Genomic DNA, 22,794 nt, shown 5'->3' on the forward strand with positions numbered 1-22,794 from the left:
AAGAAAATCAAAAGTCAAAAAAAGATGTCACTTTAAATGCAAGTGTATAGAACTACAGGATCAAAGTTGCAATACATTTGTTAGAAAGCCTGTAAGTATTATCACAGAACCACAGTTAATAATCTCAAAATCACAAACAGGAGAACAGACACAGTACACTTAGGGACCAAACTGGTTTTTTGCTTTTTTTGTTTTGTTTTGTTTTATGTTTTTTTATTGTTGTTGTTTAAGATAATAATATCGTAGAAGATAAAGATCAGTGAGCTCAGCACTATCCACACAAAATTCTAAAACAGGCTATTAAACAGATGGTTTGGGATGAATGAAAATGAATGAATGAATGAAACAAATCTGGCATAGATTTGTTTAAAACAAGCTGTGCCCAAACTTGCTTCTGTTACTGCCATTGTTACTAGGTGAGTGGATCAGAGAAATGCCTTAGCTGCAGAGTATCTGAACCAAGAAAATATGGGGAAATTCTCTGCTGGCTAACTCGGACTTTAGGCCATTTACTATTTGTTTAACTTTGGAAATTTTCGCAACATCTGGGAGAAGAAGATACTTTCGACGGATCTCTCCTATTTCTGCACATTTTGCAAGCAGAAGCACTCTGCTTCTTTCCATCTGTATTAATTGCTCATGGCTATTGAAACAAGAAGCCTAGGATCAGAGAGGAGGTGCCTCCTGGAACAATGGCCAGGATTGCTTATCGTCGCTTATCATCATTAGCTTTCCTAAATTGAAGTTTCGTCTCTGTGAAGAAACTCCTCAAGTGTGCAACATTAGTCAGAACCACAGGGCTTATTCTTAGGTACTTTCTGGCTAATGTTTCAAAAAATAATTCAACGAAATATGTAATAAATTAATAATGGATATTGGTGGCACAATTTCTGACACAGAAAAAAATAATCAGAATTACTTCGAACACTTGACAGAGTGTAAAACAAATTTAAAGAGTCACAAATTTTACCAAGATATAAATCACATATAAAAACAAATGATTCACATTCTATACTAGCTGAAATTTATATAAAATAAATGACAGGAATGTTAACAAAAGAAATTAGTTTGCTAACAGATATTGGGCAGACATACTGTGTACTATTCAACCCTTAATATATGTTAAAAGGAAACTTCAGCAAATTTTTTTTTCATACATAGATAATGTTTAAGAAAATTGACTTCATTAAACCAAGGAAGAAAGAAAAAATACTGTGAAATACAACTCCAAATTTACAATATGTTGTGTTATGGAAAATGCTGTGTAAATTGAAGGCACAAGGACAAAGTGAGGGCCAATTGATTGACCACAACTGATTCCGTCCAAGGTGAGGAAGAACTTGACAAGAACCAAACCATCTTGGATGATTGGACATAATGTCAGCACAGTTTGTCTGTCTGTCTGTCTGTCTGTCTGTCTGTCTGTTTGTAGAAGTGCTTAAAAGCCATTCTCGAAGCCTACATAAGGTCACTTCCTCCTTTGTATTCAGACGCCATTACTCACTTACCACACAGATCAAACACACCAGGCATATCCCCACACTGTCCCTGTCCATTCCTATCTTGGTTCACTGGGTTCATTTCCATTTCAACCTCTCCCCTTCTGTTGTAGAATATTAGTTTAAGATGTGTTACATTTGTTTATGCTGTGGAACATTTGTTTAGTGATGCAAAGATGTGTTGCATCCTCTATGTTGCACTTGTTTAACTCTGTGAAGCTGTGTTCCTTTGCCTGTCTAAACACCTGATTGCTCTAATAAATAGCTGGATGGCCAGTAGCTAAGTAGGAGAAAGGATAAGAGGGGCTGGCATGCAGAGAGAATAAATAGGAAGAGAAATCTGGGAAGAGAGAATCGAGAAGAGAGAGAAGGAGAGAAGGACATCAGAGGCCAGCCACCCAGCTACACAGCAAGCCATGGAGTTAAACAAATGCAACAAATCTTTGCATCGTTGAAAAACTATTCCACAGCATAAACAAATGTAATATATCTTAAAATAATATTCTACAACACCTTCAAACTCACAATTTGTACTTAAAAGCCTCCCTGGGCATTCCCTCTTTGTGTATATTGCCGCCCACAGACAATTTGACAGACACTCTCAGATAACAATCGCCAAGCTACATTTCTATTAGGCTTGGAATAGGGATTAGAGAATTAATTTAATTTTGTTATTTCAAAGATCCCTTTCTACACTAGAATTCTTGTATTCTTCTTACTAATCTTTCCATGAGTGTATATGTGGTTGAAATGAAATATGCCCACTGATTGAGAGATGAATAAACAATTGCGTATTATTAAATAGTTGATAATGAATCTCTTTCTTTTGGAAAAAATAATTACATGAATAGACTTCATCTATTTCAATCAAACAAAAGATGCCAAGGGCTGTCAAGGTATAAAAAATAAGTACTCATGGTAACAAAGAACATTTTTTTTTAAATGAAAGCAAGAAGGAGAGACAAGTGATAGAGCTGAGACTGGGAAGAACTTTGACACAACTCTAATATTAATCATAGATATTGTTTAATAGGAAACATCATTTTGTTCATAACCAAGAAAATGCTGAATAACACACACACACACACACACACACACAAACACACAACCGTATCTGGATGAAAACTGAGAATTCAAAACCCTAAGGAATTATAAAGGGGAAAAAATGCAAGTAGATTCTGGCAATGGCAAGAGTGGCATAACCACACAGATGTACCTCAGACACACTGCACCAAATGAAAAGCCCGGATTGCAAAGGCTACCTACCCCACTAGAAAAGAAAAACTCGCAGGCATTGAACATAGATCAGTGGTCACCTGGGACTAAGAATCAGGAAGGACTACTCCAAGGTACATGGAAGAAATGGGGTGACGGAACTAAAGCCAGCTGCTCTGTTCTGTACTTCAGTTGTGGTGGATGCAGCTCTAGACTTACCAAACTATAAAGAATCACACTGAAATGAGATGAAGTTTACCATATACCAAAAATTCTTGGACTGAAAATGGAGAAAGTAAAGGAGCTTGAAACAATAATGAAAGCCTAGATTTTTAATATGAATTGTCATTAACAAAACCTATTAGAGGAGATTATTTTCTGAGAAAAACACAAGGCTCTGAAAAACAGAAACAAATATCCTACCTTAAAATGAAATTTCAAATGTACAACAAATTTTCTTTTCGTAAATAATCCAATACATTTGCACTGTTTCATGACTTGATAAGGTAGAATTATGCATTCACATTCAAGTTTTAGAATACATTCCTATAAGAAATATAATTCTTGTGGTAACAAATTAACATTAACTTCATTGTCCATGAGTTCTATGTTTTTTGCTGTCATATTTTTTGTATATATGGATTCAAAATAAGCTCATCATAGGGACTGAGGAGATGCTCAGCAGTCAAAGGCATGGGTACTCTTCCAGTGGAGCCAGGTTCTTTTCTTAACAACCACATGGAGGCTCACCACCATCTGTAACTCCAGTTAAAGGGGATCTAACACCCTCTCTGGGCTTTGCCCCCACTGGGCGCACAGGTGATGCACAGACATTCATGTAGGCAAAACACCCATACATCTAAAATTTAAAGTTAAAGTTAGGTATAATTTACCACTATTTTAATTGGAAAAGGTATCAGATTCTCAAATAATTTTATTTTTAATCACATAATTACATTTTCTGTGACAAGGAAAAGTCTTTGGAAACATGAATGACTGCAAGTTTATGTGCTTCATATCTAACAGATTTGTTCCCCACTCTCCTGAGAAGTGAGAACTTCTTGTAGCTGTTCTCCTCTGTGGTTGACTTTGTCTATTGGTCTGATTGTGACAGAGACAGGCCCTGAAATGAGCAACTATGATCTTTTCTATTATGTGCATTTGAGATGATTATATCCACCACACAGCCAAGGTTTAAGGGTGAAAACCAGAGAGCAAAGAACTATTTTTGTGGTCAAAAACATTCGGCAGTACTCAAGCAAAGGAGAAAAATATTTCAAGGCACTTGGGACAAAACTTCTGATGTAGTAAACCATGTAATAATCCCAATTCTCCTTGAGCCAAGCAATGTTGAAAAAAAGTAGTTATCACTGCCTTGCCCACAGACCAATCTGGTGGCATTTTCTCAAGTTAGCTTACTTCTTTTTACATGACTTTAGCATGTGTCAAGTTGAAAAAAAAAAAAAAAAAAAAAAAAAGACTATCCAATACTGGGGAGGTGGGAGGGGCTTATTTGGCTTACAGGTTATGTTCCATCCTGAAGGGAAATCAAACCAGGAACTGAAGCAGAGACTGTGTAAGGTCTTGGTTTATGGACTGGTTCCTCCCTTACTTTTTCAGCTGCTTTTAATACACATGCTAGGCACATCTGTAAAGAGTTGGAAGCATCCTCAGTGAATTGGTCTCTTCTACTATAACAATCAAGTGAGCAAGGAAGAAATTATAGCAAGAAAGAAAATACCACTGCACCCCAAGACATGCCCACAGGCCATTTCTCTTCCCAGTCATGTCTAAGTTTGTATCAAATTGGCAAAAACTAAGCAATACATTCCACCCCTTGCTAAATTTGACACACAAACAGATCACTGTTAAATCATAACTATCCCACTCTTGTTTGTGTCCAAAATGGCTGTCAGTATCATAATATTAATACAGCACAACATTAAAAAAGCCCAGTATGAAAGTTCAATGTCTCTAAAATTGCAAAGTCATTTAATTATGGATTCATATGAAAACCAAAACAAGTTAAAATTTTCTTACTCCAAAAGGGAAGAATAGATGCATTAAAACAATCACATTTAAGCCAAGCAAAATCCAACATGTAGCTCCCAGTCTTGCAGCTCATTGTCTGACATCTAGGACTCATGATTTTCTGAGATCTAAAGTACCTGGGCAGCTCCAGTTCTCTGGTTTTTCCATTGTCAACACACATACAGCTTGTCTTGTATGCTCAGTCTAACTGTACTGCTGACCTCCATCATCCCAGTCCTGGAATCTCCAATAACCTGGGTCTACTCTGCAGCACCTTCACCAATGGCTCTTCCTGGCCCCTAAAGTATCAAGCCTTTTTTCTAGGTAGCCTCCCTGGAGTTGTGAGTAGCAGTCTAGAAACAGGACCCTAAGAAAGACACAGGGATCGCCCAGTGACAGAGAAATGGATGAGATCTACATGAACAACCTGGACGTGAAGGGGGGTAATGAAGGGCATGTGTTGAGGGAAAGAGAGCTTAGGGGAGCGGGAGATCCCAGCCAGATCAAGAACAGAGAGGGAGAACAAGGAAAAAGAGACCATGATAAATGAAGACCCCATGGGAATAGGAAGAAGCAAAGTGCTAGAGAGGTCCCCAGAAATTCACAAAGATATTTCCACAATAGACTACTGGCAATGGTCAAGAGAAAGCCCGAACTGACCTACTCTGGTGATAGGATGGCCAAACACCCTAACTGTCGTGCTAGAAATCTCATCCAATGACTGAAAGAAGAGGATGCAGAAATCCATGGCCAGGCCCCAGGTGGAGCTCCAGGAATCCGATTGGCGAGAAAGAGGAGGGACTGTATGAGCGAGAATTGTTGAGACCAAGATTGGAAAAAGCACAGGGACAAATAGCCAAACTGGTAGAAACACATGAACTATGAACCAATAGCTGAGGATCCCCCAACTGGATCAGGCCCTCTGAATAAGTGAGACAGTTGATTAGCTTGAACTGTTTGGGAGTCACCCAGGCTGTGGGACCAGGACCTGTCCTTAGTGCATGAGCTGGCTGTTTGGAACCTGGGGCTTATGCAGGGACACTTGGCTCAGCCTGGGAGGAGGGAACTGGACCTGCCTGGACTGAATCTACCAGGTTGAGCTGACTCCCCAGGGGAGTCCTTGCCCTGGAGGAGATGGGAATGGTGGGTGGGTTGGAGAGAGGGCGGGGGCAGGGGGCGGAGGACAGGGGAATATGTGGCTGATATGTAAAATTAAATCAAATTTTAAAATTAAAAATAAAAAGTATCAAGCCTTAACTGCTATCCAATGACCCCTTCATGACTTCAAAAGCAATACCACATAGTAGACTGTTCAGCATTGTCAAGTTCTGCTTCCACAGATATGGCCTTGGGTCCCTCTAGACCATAGTTTCTATGTGCTAACCCACTAGGGGAAATACTTCCCAGCAGATTTTACCTTGATGATGCTAGTCTCTTATTAATCAAAGTTGATTCTTTAGCACTAGCTGACCAGCAACTATTATCACAGTGGATGACAGGTTTCATTTTTCATCATTTTAATAGAAAATATCACACAAATAGCCTCCAAAGAGTCCTTGCTTCCCTCTGAAACTTTGTAAGTCAGGACTGCATTATCCGGACTTCTCTCAGCATTCTTACCTTCCAAGCTACAACAGAAGAGCCCATTAAGCTCCAAGCACTCAAGGACTTGCCAGTCCAAAGTTCCAAATGCTTCTACAATCCTCCCTCATATCCACCACACTAACAGCCATTATCTGGTACCAATTTCTGTCTTAGTTTGTTTTCTTTGGCTGTGATAAATTCCATGGCTAAAAACAACTGGAAAGGAAAAGCATTTGGGTTACAGGTCACAGTCCATCATCAGGGAAAGCCAAAGTAGGAACCTGGAGGCAGGAACAGAAGCAGAGACCAAGAAATGGATGCTGCTTACTGGATTGTTCCTTCTGACTTGCTCAGATACTTTTGTTTTTGTTTTTTGAGACAGGGTTTCTCTGTGTAGCTTTGGTGCCTGCCCTGGATCTCCCTCTGTAGACCAGGCTGGTCTCAGACTCACAGAGATCCTTCTGGCTCTGCCTCCCGAGTGCTGGGATTAAAGGCATGTGCCACTTCCACCCAGATCAGACACTTTTCTTATATAGTCTGGTCTATCCCACCCCACTCCTGCCCAGATATGAAACCACCCACCATGGCTTGACCCTGCTACATCAGTTACACATAAAGAAAATGCTCCACAGACATGCCTACAGGCAAGTCTGGGACTGATTACAAACTAGAGTCTCTTCCCAGGTATATTTAGGTTTGTGTCAAATTAAAAAATACTAACCACCACCAAGTGTGGGGTGTATGTGTGCTGTATGCCCCCCAAAGCAAGCAGAAGACAACTTTTCAGATTCTACCATATGAGTCTTGGCGATTGAACTCAGATCATCAGGCCGAGATAAAACCATCTTTACCCCTGAGACATCTGGCCAGCCCCTCTAATTTTAAACTAATAATAAAAAGACAAATTTTACCAAACACATGACCAGATATTTCTGCATTGGTATTATCAACAGCAAAATATATGACTCAACAGAGGACCAGGACAAAACTCTGAGTAAATTAATATTTACAGAATGTCGGTTCTCTGACCTTCAGAGAAGAAAATTCCAGGTGGTTGAGTATGTTTCTTGATCCTAGTGTGATCACCTCTACATTCACGCTCCACCCCCCCCCCACACACACACACACCTCCTTGTTTCAGCATCCTGGCTAAATAAGAGGTGGCTGTGTTTCCTGTCTGGAAAGAAGAGTGATCTAAATATAACTTATGGGATAAAAAAACAACTTGAAAAAAAAAAAAGGCTTCAGTTTTAACTGAATCACTGTATTTTCTGCTATACAATAGAAGTGAAGTAATGATAATTTTTTGGTTGGCATTGTTTCTATTTTCAGATATATCTTTTTTCTTCTTTCATTCTTATGTATAGATTTATGTGTTAGTAAGTAGAGAATATTTTGTAGCTTTAAACTTCATTCCATATGTTTCATAAGATGCTTTAGTTGGAAGTAATCTGAAAACTAATCCAGTATCTTTTTTTAATTTTGGAGGAAGTATCATCTAAAATCACACAACAATAATAGATATAGTTAGCTGTCACATCAAATTGCAGGCCTCTGAGTTCTTAACAAGGAGATCTGCATAGTAAGCCAAGCTGGCTACTTTTCCTATCTGGGATAGCAATTAAGCTATTTTCAAAACTTTTCATTATCATTCTGATATGCAAGGCTATCATAAAAAAATCCTTGCCTGGCGGTAGTGGCACAGGCCTTTAATCCCAGCACTTCGGAGGCAGAGCCAGGAGGATCTCTGTGAGTTCGAGGCCAGCCTGGGCTACAGAGTGAGTTCCAGGAAAGGTGCAAAGCTACACAGAGAAACCCCGTCTCAAAAAATAAAAAATAAAAAATAAATCCTAGAATGCAATGTGTCTTGCTTCCAACAAAGACAAAGAAAATTGCCAGATAGAATCAGATGGAGCCATGGAAGGCCCTGTGTGTCCGAGGGGCAGGGCAAGAGGAACTGAAGCTGGGGGTGGGGGCAACAGGTATTGATGGGGGAGGGGAAGAAGCAAGTATGAATAAGTCACTGTGTTGTCTTGTTTCAGAGCTTCCCAAGCATTATCGAGCCAGAGAGATAATAAAGTAACAAGGACAGAGAAAAATCAGACAGGGCAGTCTGGTGGAGTCCTGTTTCTCCTTCTTTACCCAGAGAAAATATTAGAGACTCTGTTCTCATTCTCAAGATATCTGCAATATACAATAACATTTCTTAGCAAGTTAATGAGGCATTCAATATGAACACAGTGTTGAGCGAGATCTGCAGTGCTTTGCAGTTATAAGAAAATAACTGCATGGCACTACACTGATCGCTGGATCTCTTATTTATGTTTCTGTAGCCATGGGCAATTTCAACAAACTGTATGAGGTTTTAAGTTAGGAGACATGGACTTTTCATCAAAGTATAAATCTCTAATATGTTCTGTTTAGGGAGGAAAGGTGTGTATGAATAGACAGACAGATAGAGGACTTTGTAAACTTATGATGTTTCCCATTATAAAGATGTAAGATTCTTTCCATATAGATATGATCTTGATTTTTCAGATTTCCCTCATATCTCTGTATTAAGTTCCAGAAACACCTGGTTTGCTAACATTATATTGACATGTTAGCCATGAGAAACATGTATAGAAAGTATTGGTACTATTTGTAAGACATAATGTAAAATATGCCAGTTTATGTTTTAAAAAAGGCATTATGCAGAAATACTCAGCCATTGAGAGATTGTTGTATAAAACTGACAATTTTCAACAGTAGAATGTAATATTGTTTCTCAAGAACAAAGGAGAGGGAAAGAGAGGCGGGAAAGTGTCATAAGTTCAAAACCAGCCTGGTCTAAATAGCAAGTTCCAGGACAGGAAGAGCTAACTCTGGAGACATAGCAAATTGGGGATCGTAGTACCCACCTAAGGCAAGAGCCATGACTTTACCAATATAACAGTAAACAGTTTTTCCAATGGGATATGACATTCAAATGTTATAGGATGAAAAATTAAGATAAAAATATATTACAATGGCATTATACCATGTTGAGAAATGCTATAATTGGAAATAATCTCTTGAGCCTCCTGTAAACCACTCATTATTCATTCAAGAAGGGTTTATGGAGTTCCTAGCCAATGCAAACCACTGTTCTAAGCACAATTAAAAAACAAATCAAAACCTGCAGGTCTGTGGAATATGCATTTTATGGGATGTCTACCATCATGAAATATAAATCACCCTAGAGCTACATTAGCATGAAATAATACCACAATGGATATACACCATCACAGAATATGTACCACACTGGAGAGATATCATCATGAAAACACACACACACACACACACACACACACACACACACACACACACACACTGGATGTATATTGTCATTGAAAATACACCACATTGCAATTATATCATCATTGAATATATATATACATATATATATATATGTATATATATATATATCATCATAGAAAATACAACATGGTTGGATGTTCATCATAATAAAATATACACCATACTAGAAGTATTTCAGTGTTGATTGTATACCACACTGGTTGTATGTCATCATGAAAAATATAACACACTGAATGTACACCATAATTTAATATACATTATACTGGAGGAAGTTTTATAAATTCCAATAAATTGTAGTGCTTTGGAGAAAAATAATATGCAGTAGAGATAATGGAGTAAAGTTTGTGAAGATGTGCATTTTACAAAAACAGTGTTCTGTATTATGGATACATTGAGCAGGGAGCTGAAGTTGGCAAAGACACCCTACTGTATAGCATTCCAGATGGAGAATAGGGAGAAACATACCTAAGTAGAAAACAGCCCACTCGATTTTGAGCAACATTAAGGAGGCTGGAGTACACAGTAATAAGAAAAACAGCAAGACCTTATGTGAGGTCTTTTTCATTCTGAGGAGCCTAATGGGGTGTCAGAAGATGAACAGAAGAGTAGCTTAACAAGGCCTGAGGCTAAAGGCATACTGTCCCCATAGAGAACTATGTAGTGTGTGGAGAATGAAAAACAAACAAACTCGCGACTACAATATTTAATGGTGCACCTGACCAATTCTATAGCTTCAGCTTGTATGGCGAAGACCCATTTAGCTTGGCATTTAACTAAACTAAAGGCAGGCTCCAAGTGATGGAGGGAAGGAATTGAAAAGTCAACACAGGCATATAGACAGAAATGAACCAAAACTTTGCACGAAGTACCTGTGAAGAATAATTTTTAAAGATGTTTAGGGCTCGTTTTTGAAAATATGATTTTATGACAATCTACACATCATAAGATGTTAAGGTATTTGGATAGTGTGCTGTAAGTTTCTCCTCACTACCAGGCAAGGAAGAAACTTCATGCTTTCTCTGTAGTATGCCTCTCATTGGCTTCTTTCCTTCCTTCTGAATGACACATTAAGAAGCAAGGTTACTTTTTCCTTAAGGTTTAGAAAAAGTTACAAAATGATGGCTGTCATCAGAGATAAATACTAAAATAGTACAAAGGCTTTCACAGAAAATACCATCCAGTAAACACAGAAGTTGAGATCAAAGGAAAAAAAAGGCATAAATGAATACCAGAAAAAAGAAACACATTTATGTTCTTTCTAGTTGGATTTTTTTGTTTGTTTGGAGAAAGCTCCTTAACCTGTTTTTCAAAAAAAATTATAACATTACAATGGTATAATCTTTTTGACATGCCAGAAAAATATTTAAAAGCAGCTCTTAAAAACTTAAATAAATTTTAAGTCAACATTATCTTCCACCAAGTATATTTTAAGTTTTCCAAGACAGGAACTGAAGGGAATTGAGGAACATTAATAAACTAAAAATGCTGAGAGCTTTAAAAACCCCTTGGGAATTCATTTGCTTCACAGTGATGTGCTTTTTCAACATTAAATCTTATTCGCTCCTGCTAATGAAAATAATTTGCCAGAGCAGAAAGAGATGAAGATGTCCGTTCCAAGTGACAGAGCTATCAATATAAAGGAAAGGGATGGTGTGGATATCCTTGGTGAATCATAGGAGGAAGAGAGCCGAGCAGAACTGATTGGAAAGTTGAATTCAAGAATGCATACTTCACAAATCATGGAAATCAAAAGGTTAACCAAGGCCAGCCTAGGTGGCTTATGGGGAAAATGCTTTTAAAATAAAATTGTAGATAGACATATATGAACTTAAATAATTTTAGAATTCTAGTTGCAGGTGGTAATTTGGAAAAGTGAACAAATTCATGCCAAATTCATGTAAAAGCAAGCAAACAAAGTTCACAGTTACACAAAGAAATCAAGGAGTAAGTCATTAGCTGTAAATCACTTGTATATAACATGGCGTCAAAAATGGAACGGGGATTATGCCATTCTCTGTTTCAGAGAACAGAGAATATAGACATTGGCCTTTAGGCCAATATCACTGTGCATGAACACAAACTCCAGATTGGTTCAACTACAAAGTAAGACATTTTACTAAAATTAATAAAGCCAATAGAACATAATACTACATTTGAGGCACATTCAATTACCCAAGATATTACTTAGAAAAAAGCTTTAACATACACAACTAAGAACTCAAATCACCAGAGGCAAGCTGTGTTTGCTTGTTTGCTTGTTTGTTTGTTTGATATTAGTGATATTACAACAACAAATCTATGTCTTCTCTAACATCTCTCTTCTTATCACTGGTCCCTGAATCATAACATTCTGCTACATTTTACTATAACTAGTTATTTTTGTATTTGTTTTGTCAGGAAAATATTGGGTAAAAGATAGATGAAGACACAGGGCACAGGAAATATATATACATACATATATATTTACACATACATATATATATACATATATATTCAAATAAATCAGAGGTAATAAGGAAATATGCAAGTGGTAGCAACCATTTATTTTATCAAGCAACATTAGATACAAGGGAAGAGCCCCAGACAATATGAGTATTCATAGTCATCAGTAATAATGAATTTTAATTTAACCAATGCTAGGTTGTGAAAGGGAACTAAGCACATTTTTAGACAGCCCTCCCAGCAATGCTTAATTAAGATGGAAGATAAAACAAACAAAAATAGTTATGGGGCCCACTTTGAAGTTCTGATAAACAAAGCAACTGAAAGTTTAGAACAAAACCATAAGAAAGCAGTAAAAGAGGACCTGATAGAGCTCATGTAGAAATCTATAGATAGTAAACCAAAAAATTCAAAAGTAAATTATTTTCCTTGATAAAGAATATAAAAGTGACATAACTTCAGTCTAAGAATATCTAAGAGATAAATAGCTGAGCCTAGAAAATGCGTAATTCTTCCAAAGAGGAAAACTAACAACAGCATGTAGAATCTGAATCAGCTTTAAACTGTCTGCAAACCAGGGACACCAGAATATATTTCTTTTAAGTTTCAAGCGTGTGAATTTTTACAGACGCCCTTAGAATACAAACAATCTTTCTGCTTTGGATTTGTTCAGGCCTTTGGAACCCTCTAAATGAGGAGCCACATAAGATTGCTTTCAAACATCTACAGCAATATTAAAATCTCAAAGCCCATAAAATAGTTCAAGTGTGCCAAATATTAGTGATAAGTAATTGGAAAGGACTGTTGCTATGTCTCAATTCAACTATGATTTTTACTTTTTTTTTTTTTAACTAATGGAACTGCCAGCAAAAGTTATTCATAATCCGAGTCCTAAATCACTTTTTCACTTTTTCTTCTTTGTGGCCAAGGACCTTCCTTTGATTTCATATAGAAAGGTGGAAATTATGTCTCTTTTATTCAGTTTTCTGTTAAATCGTATCACTAATAGCCAGTTCAACATGAGGTTATCAACATTGAAAGAGACAAAAGTGTTGACCGGAGCTAACTGTAACTCCTAAAACATATCAAATATTATTTCTTTTATGTAATTAGGATCTGCATTGTTCCCATCTTCTCTTGCCATCAAAATATCTGGTAAATTTGTTTAGCTCTGACCATTTTATTGTTATATTCTGTAAGAATCTGAGCCAAATCAGCTGGTTATCTTTACATATTTAAATATGCTTTCTACAAGATATAACCTGAGAGCTATGCACAAATAATTGTTTTGTATGCCTGAAACTTAAACAAAGAGAATCCAACCTCTCATTATCGATTATGTGCGCACATATCAATGTTTGCCTGCTCCCTGCTCTCCTTTCCTCACATACTAATTATGGGGAGTTCCTTCTCATTTAAAGTTCCTAGAAAACCACAAAGTTTTTCAAAGTAAAACTACTGCACTGTCCTCAGTGTAAAGAAAGGAAATGCCAATATTGGATTCTTCAGTACATTCCTTTCAAAAAATAACTTAAGGTTTCCATGCACACAAAAATTATGAATTCTATGACAACTATATCTGAAAACATAAAGCAGTGTTCGAAGACCAATAAATTGTGTATAGTCATCATGTTCACATGCAAGTTCCTTTTAATTACTTGACTTATTATAATATATGATGAATGGCAATGGCCACATTTTAAACATCTATGTATAAAATATATTTATTTTATTCACATTTAAGCTGAATGTCAAAAATCACTCCTTAATAAATTCTACTTTTTATGCTTAAACTTTGAGAGGGTCTTTTTAGGTGGGTGCCCTCACGCATCTACCCAGAGTGAAATATCAACATGTTTCTCCTCTCTTTAAAAATCTAGCCATTTGATTACAATGAGTTTTCTTTCACTTAATTATTGCTAATAATTGTGCCCATGTGGCTTTCTTAAGGAAGTATTGAGCTGTACAACTATGAACACGAACCGTTTAAGTAAAAGAGGGATGGAAGAAGGGATTCAAGGAAGAAAGGAGAACTACATGTCTAATGCAGACATAAAATATGACAGCCCTAATGATCCCAGTGCATATAACTATATGCACTCTATTAATGGAGATGCAAATAAATCAAAATTGTAAATTGTGTTTAACAGCATTAAACAAACACTACATTTAAAAATTCCAGTACACTGAGAATATCCTCAGTCATAACTCACAGTGACAGAAAAGATAAACAGGCCTCTTCACAACATAAAACATTTCCCGAGGTATGGCACACTGCAGACTTTGGGAAGAAGCTCTCTGAATGCCCATCTCCACTTCAGTTCCTACCTCCAGTGCAGGCCCACATTTCTATACACTCTTCTCTCCACCGCTGCCTAAGCAAACCACTGCAAGTTAGGAGCCCATGCAAAGATGTGCCTTCCAGGCAAACTTGTTTTCTAAAGTAAATCTCTGCAAAGACTTCCAGTTGGAAAATGTCCAGTTCTGCTACCTGACACCAGAGCATCACTTTCTCCCTCCGGGCTTACCTGCTACTAAGTAACTCTCCTTCCAAGTTCCTGGTGGCTATGTTGGGAGATAACTATTTAAGTGTTTCTGAATGTGTGACTGCAAAGATGCACACCTCACACACTCCCCTGGGTCTTTTGCATCCTTCCCTCCTCCCTCCTGTCTCTTCTGAGAACTCACCCAGGCCACTTCATGCACCTCACACTGCCAATGCCTGCCCACCTGGAGGCAAGTAGCACTCTAGGAATGAGTCTCCAGATCAAGGGACTGAGCGGATTTCAACATGTGGTGAGAGGAAAGGTGGGGGAGGGGTATGAGCCTCACAGATAGCAGCTGTCCACTAAGTGGTTTAAAGCTGTTGCTTAAAGAGCTGGATAAACAAACACACAGATGGGTCCAGTTCCTCAGGGGATTCCCGATTGTTAGGAGCCTCCCAAACCCTGGCCAGTTCGGGCTCTGGACTAAACCCTTTGCAAAATGCACATTGATTTCACTTTCAAAGGACACCAACCTGAACACTTCTTCTTCTTGAAGTTTCTTGTAATAATAAAAGCATGACCCATTTCGCTTCAGACCCGGAGAAACTTACCTACGAGTTCTTAGGGTCTGGGGACAAGGAGGGCAACTTTTCCTCCGCGCACTAGAGGCCTGGGCCCACTTTAAGATGGGACTTCGGGGCGCATCTGGCCCGGGGGAGGAGGGTAAGGAGAGGCGCTTTCACTGTGCCTGCGACCACCTGGTGAGTCAGGCCACCTCTCACAGTCACGCGCGCGTCTCTGTAAGCATGAAGGCTCTTCCCTAGCTCTGTGCTGGTCCCAGCCACCCCAAGTTGGATACAGGGGTTTAAAAAAAAAAAAAAAAAAAAACGCTGGCGAGAAGCCTTTCCTTTCTCACAAAGGTGTCTGCGCCCCTCCCAGGAGCCTTCCCCCAGAAGGAGCAAGACGCGAGGACACCCACACACGGAGCAAGGAGCACTTTCCAAAGTGGAATAAAAGTAAAATCGGGACAGATCCCGAGGGAAGCCGGCCGTGCTGGCTCACGGACAAGTGGAAGACGGCGATCAGGAGTGGCTCGAAAATGCGTGGTTATCTCAGGCGTCACAAGGGGCCAGGAGTTTCTTAACTAGAGAGAAAAGGAGTGTCCCCTAGACGCCTCTCAGGTTCCTTGGATAAGTACTTCTGAGATGAACGCAGAAGTGCCTAAGACCCAAGAAGCATGCACTTGCTCGCTGGAGTAAATAAAGGTCAGCAGTCTGATCAATAAAGTGTGCGCTTCTAACCACCACATGTTTTTACTGCTGTTTCTCCTCCCTAGGGAGAGTGGGAAGGAAGAGAGAAAGACAACAAACATTTTTTTAAAAGAGTAAACAAACACATCTGGTGTTTCGACACATCTTTTCCTCCAGACTTAGTCTCTCTGGACGAGACAACATTCTGCATATTCAAAACTAACCAACTAAATAAATAAATCACCGGGGAGCCCACAGAGAAATCTCGTTTCTCTGCACACTCCTTTCCACCATCACAAAGCAAAATGCTAAGAACCAACAAGTGGCTATGCTGGGTTCAGAATGACCCCGACCCCACGTCGGAACCTGACACATGTCACCGTGGCCCCACCGCGCAGGACGGCGGGCGCTGGGGCGAAACTTTGCTGCCGCGACGGGAGCAGCGTGGAGGAAAGTCGCAGTCCGCTCGCGCGTGACTGTAATCGGGACAGGGTGGAGTGCTGAGTGCAGAGCGTCAGAGTGAGGGCGAAGAAACTTACCGCGGCCAGGGACCCCGTGGGCAGAGTCCCGGGAGGTGGCACCCGCAGCGCGCCCAGGCAGAAGCCCCCGAACAACACACCCACGCTCGAGTCCCGGCAGCCGCGGCTGCGAGTTGGGGGGACGCCAGGGGTGGGGGGACTCGAGGAAGCTGCGGCGGGAGGACGTGGCCGCCGCATAAATGCCCTGGGCGGGCGCTAGCGGGCCAACTGCGGGTGGCGCCGGGGCTCCGGCCGGGACGAGGCTGCGTCCGGGGAGCTGCACGCGCCGGCGTGTCTCGCGCTTTCTCGGAGGCTCGCGCTCTCTCGCGCTGCAGCTCCCCCCAACCCGGATCTCTGTATGTGTATGTGTGTGTGTGTGCGTGTGTGTGTGTGCGCGCGTGTATGTGTGTGTATGTGTGCGTGTGTGTGTGTGTGTGTGTGTGTGTGTGTGTGCGTGCACCGGCGGGCGCGCGCACCCGGTTGCGCGCGCGTGTTGTTGGCAATGCAAACTGTACACACACTGCGCGCGGAGCCGCCTCTCCTCCGAGGGGCGGGCTGGGGGAAGGGACATTTTGGCAGACGCTCAAGTACTGTTGGGCCACTTGTTTTGTCTTACTTTGCGTAGTTGGGATTGTTGTTTTTTGTTGTTGTTGATATGTGTGTTTTTTTTTTAAGTGGTTTGAACTTCTCCACCAATCCCTTCCTGCCCCTCCCCACCAACCTCTTCCAGGGTTGGGGGAAATCGCGGGCCAGCATAGAGCCGGGCTGTGCGGTGGAGCCTCCTGGATGACGTCAGGTCCACCTGCTATGTAAACAACTCGCTGGAGAACTTGTTTGTTCTGCGCCGATCCCCCCACCCCCACCCTTCTCCCCACCTCCTGCTCCGCCTCCTCCCGCCGCCCCAGACGGCGAGTCGGGGATGGGGGTGGGGAGGAGAGGCGAGAACAAAACCGTATGCTGTATTGGCACAGCCGAGTTGTGTCTGCTGCTTCTTGGCAGTCCCTAAAGTACGTCCTCTCAGCAGACGGAGCTGCTGGCAAATGAAACAGGGGATTCCACGTGAAGTGCAGAAAGCCTCGAAGGGATCCGAAGCCCTTGGTGGCAGGTAGTTAAAGCACAGAGTATCACTGAGGGAGCCCGCGCGAGCACAGCAGCGCTGATTGGCCTTTCTCTCCTAGGCGTGCGCCTCTGCGGCCTGGATGGAGAGGCCGAACCTTTCCCACTCTTCATTGTCGTGGCTCCCGTCTCACTGGGGGCCAGGACTGCTGGGGCTTCCTCACCGGGGCGCAGCCCAGGTCACCGGGGCGGGGCTTGGAAAAATGGCACCACCAAGCTGTGATTTTTTTTTTTTTTCTTTTTTTAAGTCTGAGGCTTTGGGGACTGACTCGATCAATGACTAGGGAAAACAAAATAACAGGAATGAAAGGAAAGAAGAAATTGCCAGCGCCCGCTCGCAGCGCACTTCAAAGCAGTGGCCCGGGTGTGGGGGCGCTCAGGAGTGTCTCGGTCACCAGGACCCTCCTCCTATGCCCGTGCTCCGACCTAGCTAGCTGGCCTGAGCAGGACCGATGGGGAGATGACAGAGAAAAGGCCGGAGGAGATCAAGGCGGGCCCTGATGGGGCGCGTGACTTGAGTCTGGGTGGGTGTTCCTCCGAAGCCCCCTCTCCACCTTAGCTCTGGGAGGGCAGTGCCTTCCCCAGGTCTCTCGCCAGCCCCTCCCAGGCCGCTGGCCCCCGCAACCCTTCACCGCCTGCCTTCAATGCGCGCCACCACCGGAGCTTGCAGCTCAGCAGCGGAATCAGTCTCGTAGCTTTCCGAGAGGCACAGAAACTTTCCATGGAATAGCTACAGCCAAGAAGCCCGGGCGGAGGCGAGGGGGTGGGAGCGACACGGGACGACAAGGATTGGGGTGGGGGGCTTGGCTCCCTCCTAGCAATTCTCGGGAGAGAAAGAGCTGCTAACACACAGCTCCTGTTTGAGAGGGGATGGTGAAATGGGGTGGCAGACGATCAGCACCAACTTGTGCCTTCGAGTCTCCCCTTTCCTCAAAGACCAACACGCCCTTTATTTAAAGGGCAGAGCAAAGGAGCGCTCACACACACACACACACACACACACACACACACACACACACACACACACACTTCTTCTTCTGAACCTGCAGCTCTCCGGGGGAGGAAGCGGCGGCCCTGGCACCCACATCTGTAAACACACCGCCACGTTTGCTAGTGAAACCAACTTTTGTCAATAAGCCACAGGGCTGGTCCTGGCAAGTCGGCCTGAGTCGGGAGCTGAAGGAACGCGGGTGAGCTTCGGCTTTGGATTACTGAGCTTTCTGGGAGCCTTTTAAAGCCAGGCTGTCCTGAGGGCTCTGCTGGGGGATAGCATTTTCGCTCGTTCTCAAATGGTCTTTTGAGAAATGCATACTCGGGAGTCCACAGACTCCGAATCTTGACGGTGGATGTGAACAGGGAAAACAGCCCTCACTACCATTAGGAAAGGATCCGAAAGGCCCTACCCCGCCTGTCTGAAAGGCGGGGGTGATGCATCTGTGTGCTTCATTAGCAATCCTAAATAAAATGGACTCTGAATTAATTTGAAATTATTTAGAGAGACGAGTAGATACCCAACATGGAATCCCTTGAAAACTGGAGGCCGAACCTTTCCCTGGGCCTGGTGACTAAAAGTAACTGAACCGTCAAAAGGTCTACAGAGTCGCACTCCGGTCCCTCTCTCCCCGCACACACCCGCCCCAGTCACTTCCCCATCTCGCCAGGTGTCCTGAGAAAGTGCTGGAGAAAGGTGCACTGCAAAGGAACCTGGGCCCTCACACGTCACGTTCAAATTCCCGAAGAGCAGGAAAATGTGGTTACTTTCTCAGGGACAGGAGTGGGACAGGGGAGTTAGTCGTTCACTCTTTCCTACACAAAGACGCCGCGTTTGGGCGAAATTTGCAAGCCTCTGAGGTTGCCTTCCAAGGAGTCCCAACAGCAAGCGGCTGGAGCTGCCGAAGGGTGTCAAAGTCTGTGCAGCCCAGCGTGAACTCGCCGCTCACTCTTCCCGGGCATCTCTAAGCAGTCCTGGAGACCTTAGGACCACAACCCCTACGGGCCCCGCTCTTCTTCTCCACGGGATATTTAGTTTGCCTGCCGCAGTGCCCTCCGCCACCAGCCATTCCCGATGGAAGGACACCCAAGGAGAGGAGAAAGCAGGTCTTGCTTGGAATTGCTGATCCCCTGGGACCCTTGCCCACAGCCAATGGGCTGGGCCCGGGTTCGAGAGGTGAAAGTTCAGGCCCCGGACTCGCCCCGAGCTTCTCTGCTCCAGTCGCCTCTCTTGCAGCTCCCCCGCCCCGCGGCCCCTCAGCAGTCCCAGCCTGGCTACCAGGGGCTGCCACGGTGGCACGTAGTTTGTTGATGGGTGGTCATAAAATATATTTATTTGCAATTCCTTTAACTCACCCACCACCCCCGCCCCCGACATGGCCCTGAACACTGCGGGCTTTGTTCGCCTGGGCTGGCTGCTGGAGCCGGCCGGGGTTTAGCGCGCAGTGCAGGCAGACTCCAAAAAAAAGTTGCAGTATCATAATAGGAAAACCGGGTTTCCGCAGCCCAGGGAAATGCCAAAAGGGCAAACAGCGAACGAATAGTTCTTTTTTGCACCAGTCACCCGTCCGCTTGCTGGATCACCGCAGTCTTGCAACCAAACACTGAGTGCCTGGGAGAGAGGGTAAGTCAAATTATGACCCTTAAGTAGCCGACCAGCTTCTAGCCACACGTGGGTCTGCGAAAGTCATTCAACGTGCTTCCAAGGAAAAGTTGATTAGGGTTACTAGGTGAATAAGCGATTTCACCACGTGGACCTCGAACCTCTCTCGCGAAAATTTATTTGATTTGAAGTTTATTTTACGACGAAACCGCAAATCAACAAAATCTGAAAGACTGCTCTATTAGGGTGCTAGAGAAAGATAAATTCGTTTGAAGTGGTGTCTGTCAGAGTATCTTGCACAAAATAAACCATTCCAAATGTGACTAACTGAAGCCAACGTGAAGAAAACAGCGTATGCGGATAACGCTTTAGAAGTGGCGGTTTAACGCTGATCTTTTATTTGAGTGAGTCACTTGATCTTGAGTTACTTGATATAAAAATATAGTCATTCACATACTTGGGCTTTTTTTTTTCCTCCCCAAACTTTGAGTTAAACATGAGCTACTTTTTCTTCTTCTTCCCGGGCGTTTTATCGGTGTAACTGTGACAACATAAAATTTAAATGATTTCTTAGCTGGAAAATGGAGAAGTGAACAATTAAAAGTCATGTTTTCTCTTTAGAGATACCATCTCCAAAGTTGTGTTGCCCATCCAAAAGGCTCTCTCTAATAGCAATCTTGAATACCGGGGATTTTTTTTCTTTTACACAGACAAAAAGGCAAGTGTTAAAAGGCCCGTTTTTTAACATGATACAGTTGTGTGAACTTGAGCAAATGGAGACGTTCTTTCTAAATGGTTTGTGTTTCCACTCTCCTCCTAGGCACAGAGAGGGCAAGGAGAAAAATCTAGCTCCTCAGAAGTCTGACCAAGGATAATCTGATACAATGTCAAAATGCGGAGAGTTGTGGAATCGGTGGAGTTACACCACCATCTGTCGTTAAGCTCTGGGACTACAAAATTCCGGACCTAATAAAAATCATAATGAGCCTTCCCAACTTAAATAATAACAATAACAACAACAACCTAAACTTTCCATCTTTTAAAAAATATATAACTTACACGCTGAAGTTACCTAACACATGTTTCTTCCTAGCTTCATACTTTTGCCCAGGTTCTCTTTCTGCAAAGCAAATAGTCCAAATCTTCTATACTCCAGAGAAAGCATTTAAAAATATCTGTGGGTCTGCAAGGTTCTCCCCACACGCATACACCCCACAGTAACCCTTTGCTTCCAGTAAGCATCTGAGAAGAACTTAGGACACTCCAGGAACTAGGAATGTCTTCAGTGAACCGAATGACATTTTTTTTTTCTCATGACAATCAAGACTGCATCCTTTGTTAGTATATCCTCTGTAGTGGATAAAACACAGCTTATCTTTGTAATAAGGTTGGCTGTGTCAAAAAAATGATTAAAAAGCAGTCAGTGCCAACTTCTGGTTCATAGTTGTGCTTTCCAGAAGGACAAATATCAGTTTCTCTGGGATAGACTTTATGGGCTAAGGACATATTGCACCAAGACATATTTCAGTCAAAATGGTGTTTAAAGAAGCACAGCAACTATCTGCTTTTCAGTCAAAAGCCTCGATAAAGCATTGGCAATATTTCTCACACAAAAATCAAATGGCTCAGTATTTGTACTGTGTGACATTTCTGAAGAACTAAAAATCTGTCACTCTGGACACTGTTGCACCCTTTCCTTGTTAAGAAATCACTAAATTTCTATCTGCCTGAAAATAAAAATAAATTTAAAGAAAACAAAATTGCTTATTTATATTGAAAAGACATTGACCAGAACTATATCAACTTGAGTCATACAAATTCCCCAGCTGACCACCTTAGAACTAAACAGATGACAATTTAATATGATTTAAGTTAATGGAACCCATATTTTTCTTAGTCTGTCTCTGAAAGAGTGAGTTAAACACCCAGCCACTAAAAGTTACTTCTTGCTACATTGATTCAAATATGTAGAACTGCCTGACATAAAAGGCCTTTGCTTGTTGATACCTTTAACATTAAATTAGCCTCAGAATTACTATGAAATTTTAGAGCCCAAACTGCAGGATATTCTAATCATGTCTTCTAAATTCAAAACTCATAAAGGAAAAGCCTTGGCTAAGTCTCACGGTTAGTTACCAAAATGGTGATTGAATTATTTCATATTTTTAAACACCATTCTCTTTCCTCTTATCCCAGAGAAAGCATTTAGACACATACCTCATATCTTTACATTTTTCTTAATATCCATCAAAACTGATATAGTTCAATAGTGGCAATACCTTTGGATTTCATTGCAGTACTGAAGATAGATAATTGTCATGTCATACCCACTGTACGGTGTGAGACAAAAAGCCTGGTGACTTGCTGCTTTAGAAGCCGATTAGTAGTAAGACTTTATCAGTAGTGAAAGAAAGTGCAGGACTATTCACCAAGTTTCTGATAAAAAACTGGTGGTGAGAGATGCTAAAATTAACCTCAGTTCTTGATGTTTTTAGGGTTATTTAAGAGAATCCCTATCGGCTTCCCCTCACTGCCATTTAAGGAATAAAATCTAACAGGACACAGGACAAAACCTGACATTGGCCTTGCAAAGCTATGAGTAAATAAAGAAAACCCTTGAGTCCCATAACAACTCAGGTTTATATTTGGTTGGATAACCAGATGGCTCCAATGCTGTGAAAGTTTGCCCAAATAATACACTGAAATTTTTAATAGTAAAAA

At 41.8% G+C, this 22,794-nt stretch overlaps 1 protein-coding gene across 4 annotated transcripts in view; it reads right to left on the reverse strand.

The window, feature by feature from the left end:
• The window catches only part of Foxp2 (forkhead box P2), a 532,232-nt gene extending 515,387 nt beyond the window's left edge, over positions 1 to 16,845 (reverse strand). For 2 of the 4 annotated variants that reach the window (XM_076566185.1, XM_076566194.1), the window contains exon 1: positions 16,386 to 16,845. The gene's annotated coding sequence lies outside the window, so the exon portion shown is untranslated. The remainder of the gene's footprint in view (positions 1 to 16,385) is intronic. The other 2 variants (XM_076566190.1, XM_076566188.1) reach the window with 1 other exon arrangement.
• Between the last annotated feature and the right edge of the window lie 5,949 nt (positions 16,846 to 22,794).

This window comes from Peromyscus maniculatus, chromosome 3, assembly GCF_049852395.1.
Source record: "Peromyscus maniculatus bairdii isolate BWxNUB_F1_BW_parent chromosome 3, HU_Pman_BW_mat_3.1, whole genome shotgun sequence".
In the NCBI taxonomy this organism is placed as follows: domain Eukaryota; kingdom Metazoa; phylum Chordata; class Mammalia; order Rodentia; family Cricetidae; genus Peromyscus; species Peromyscus maniculatus.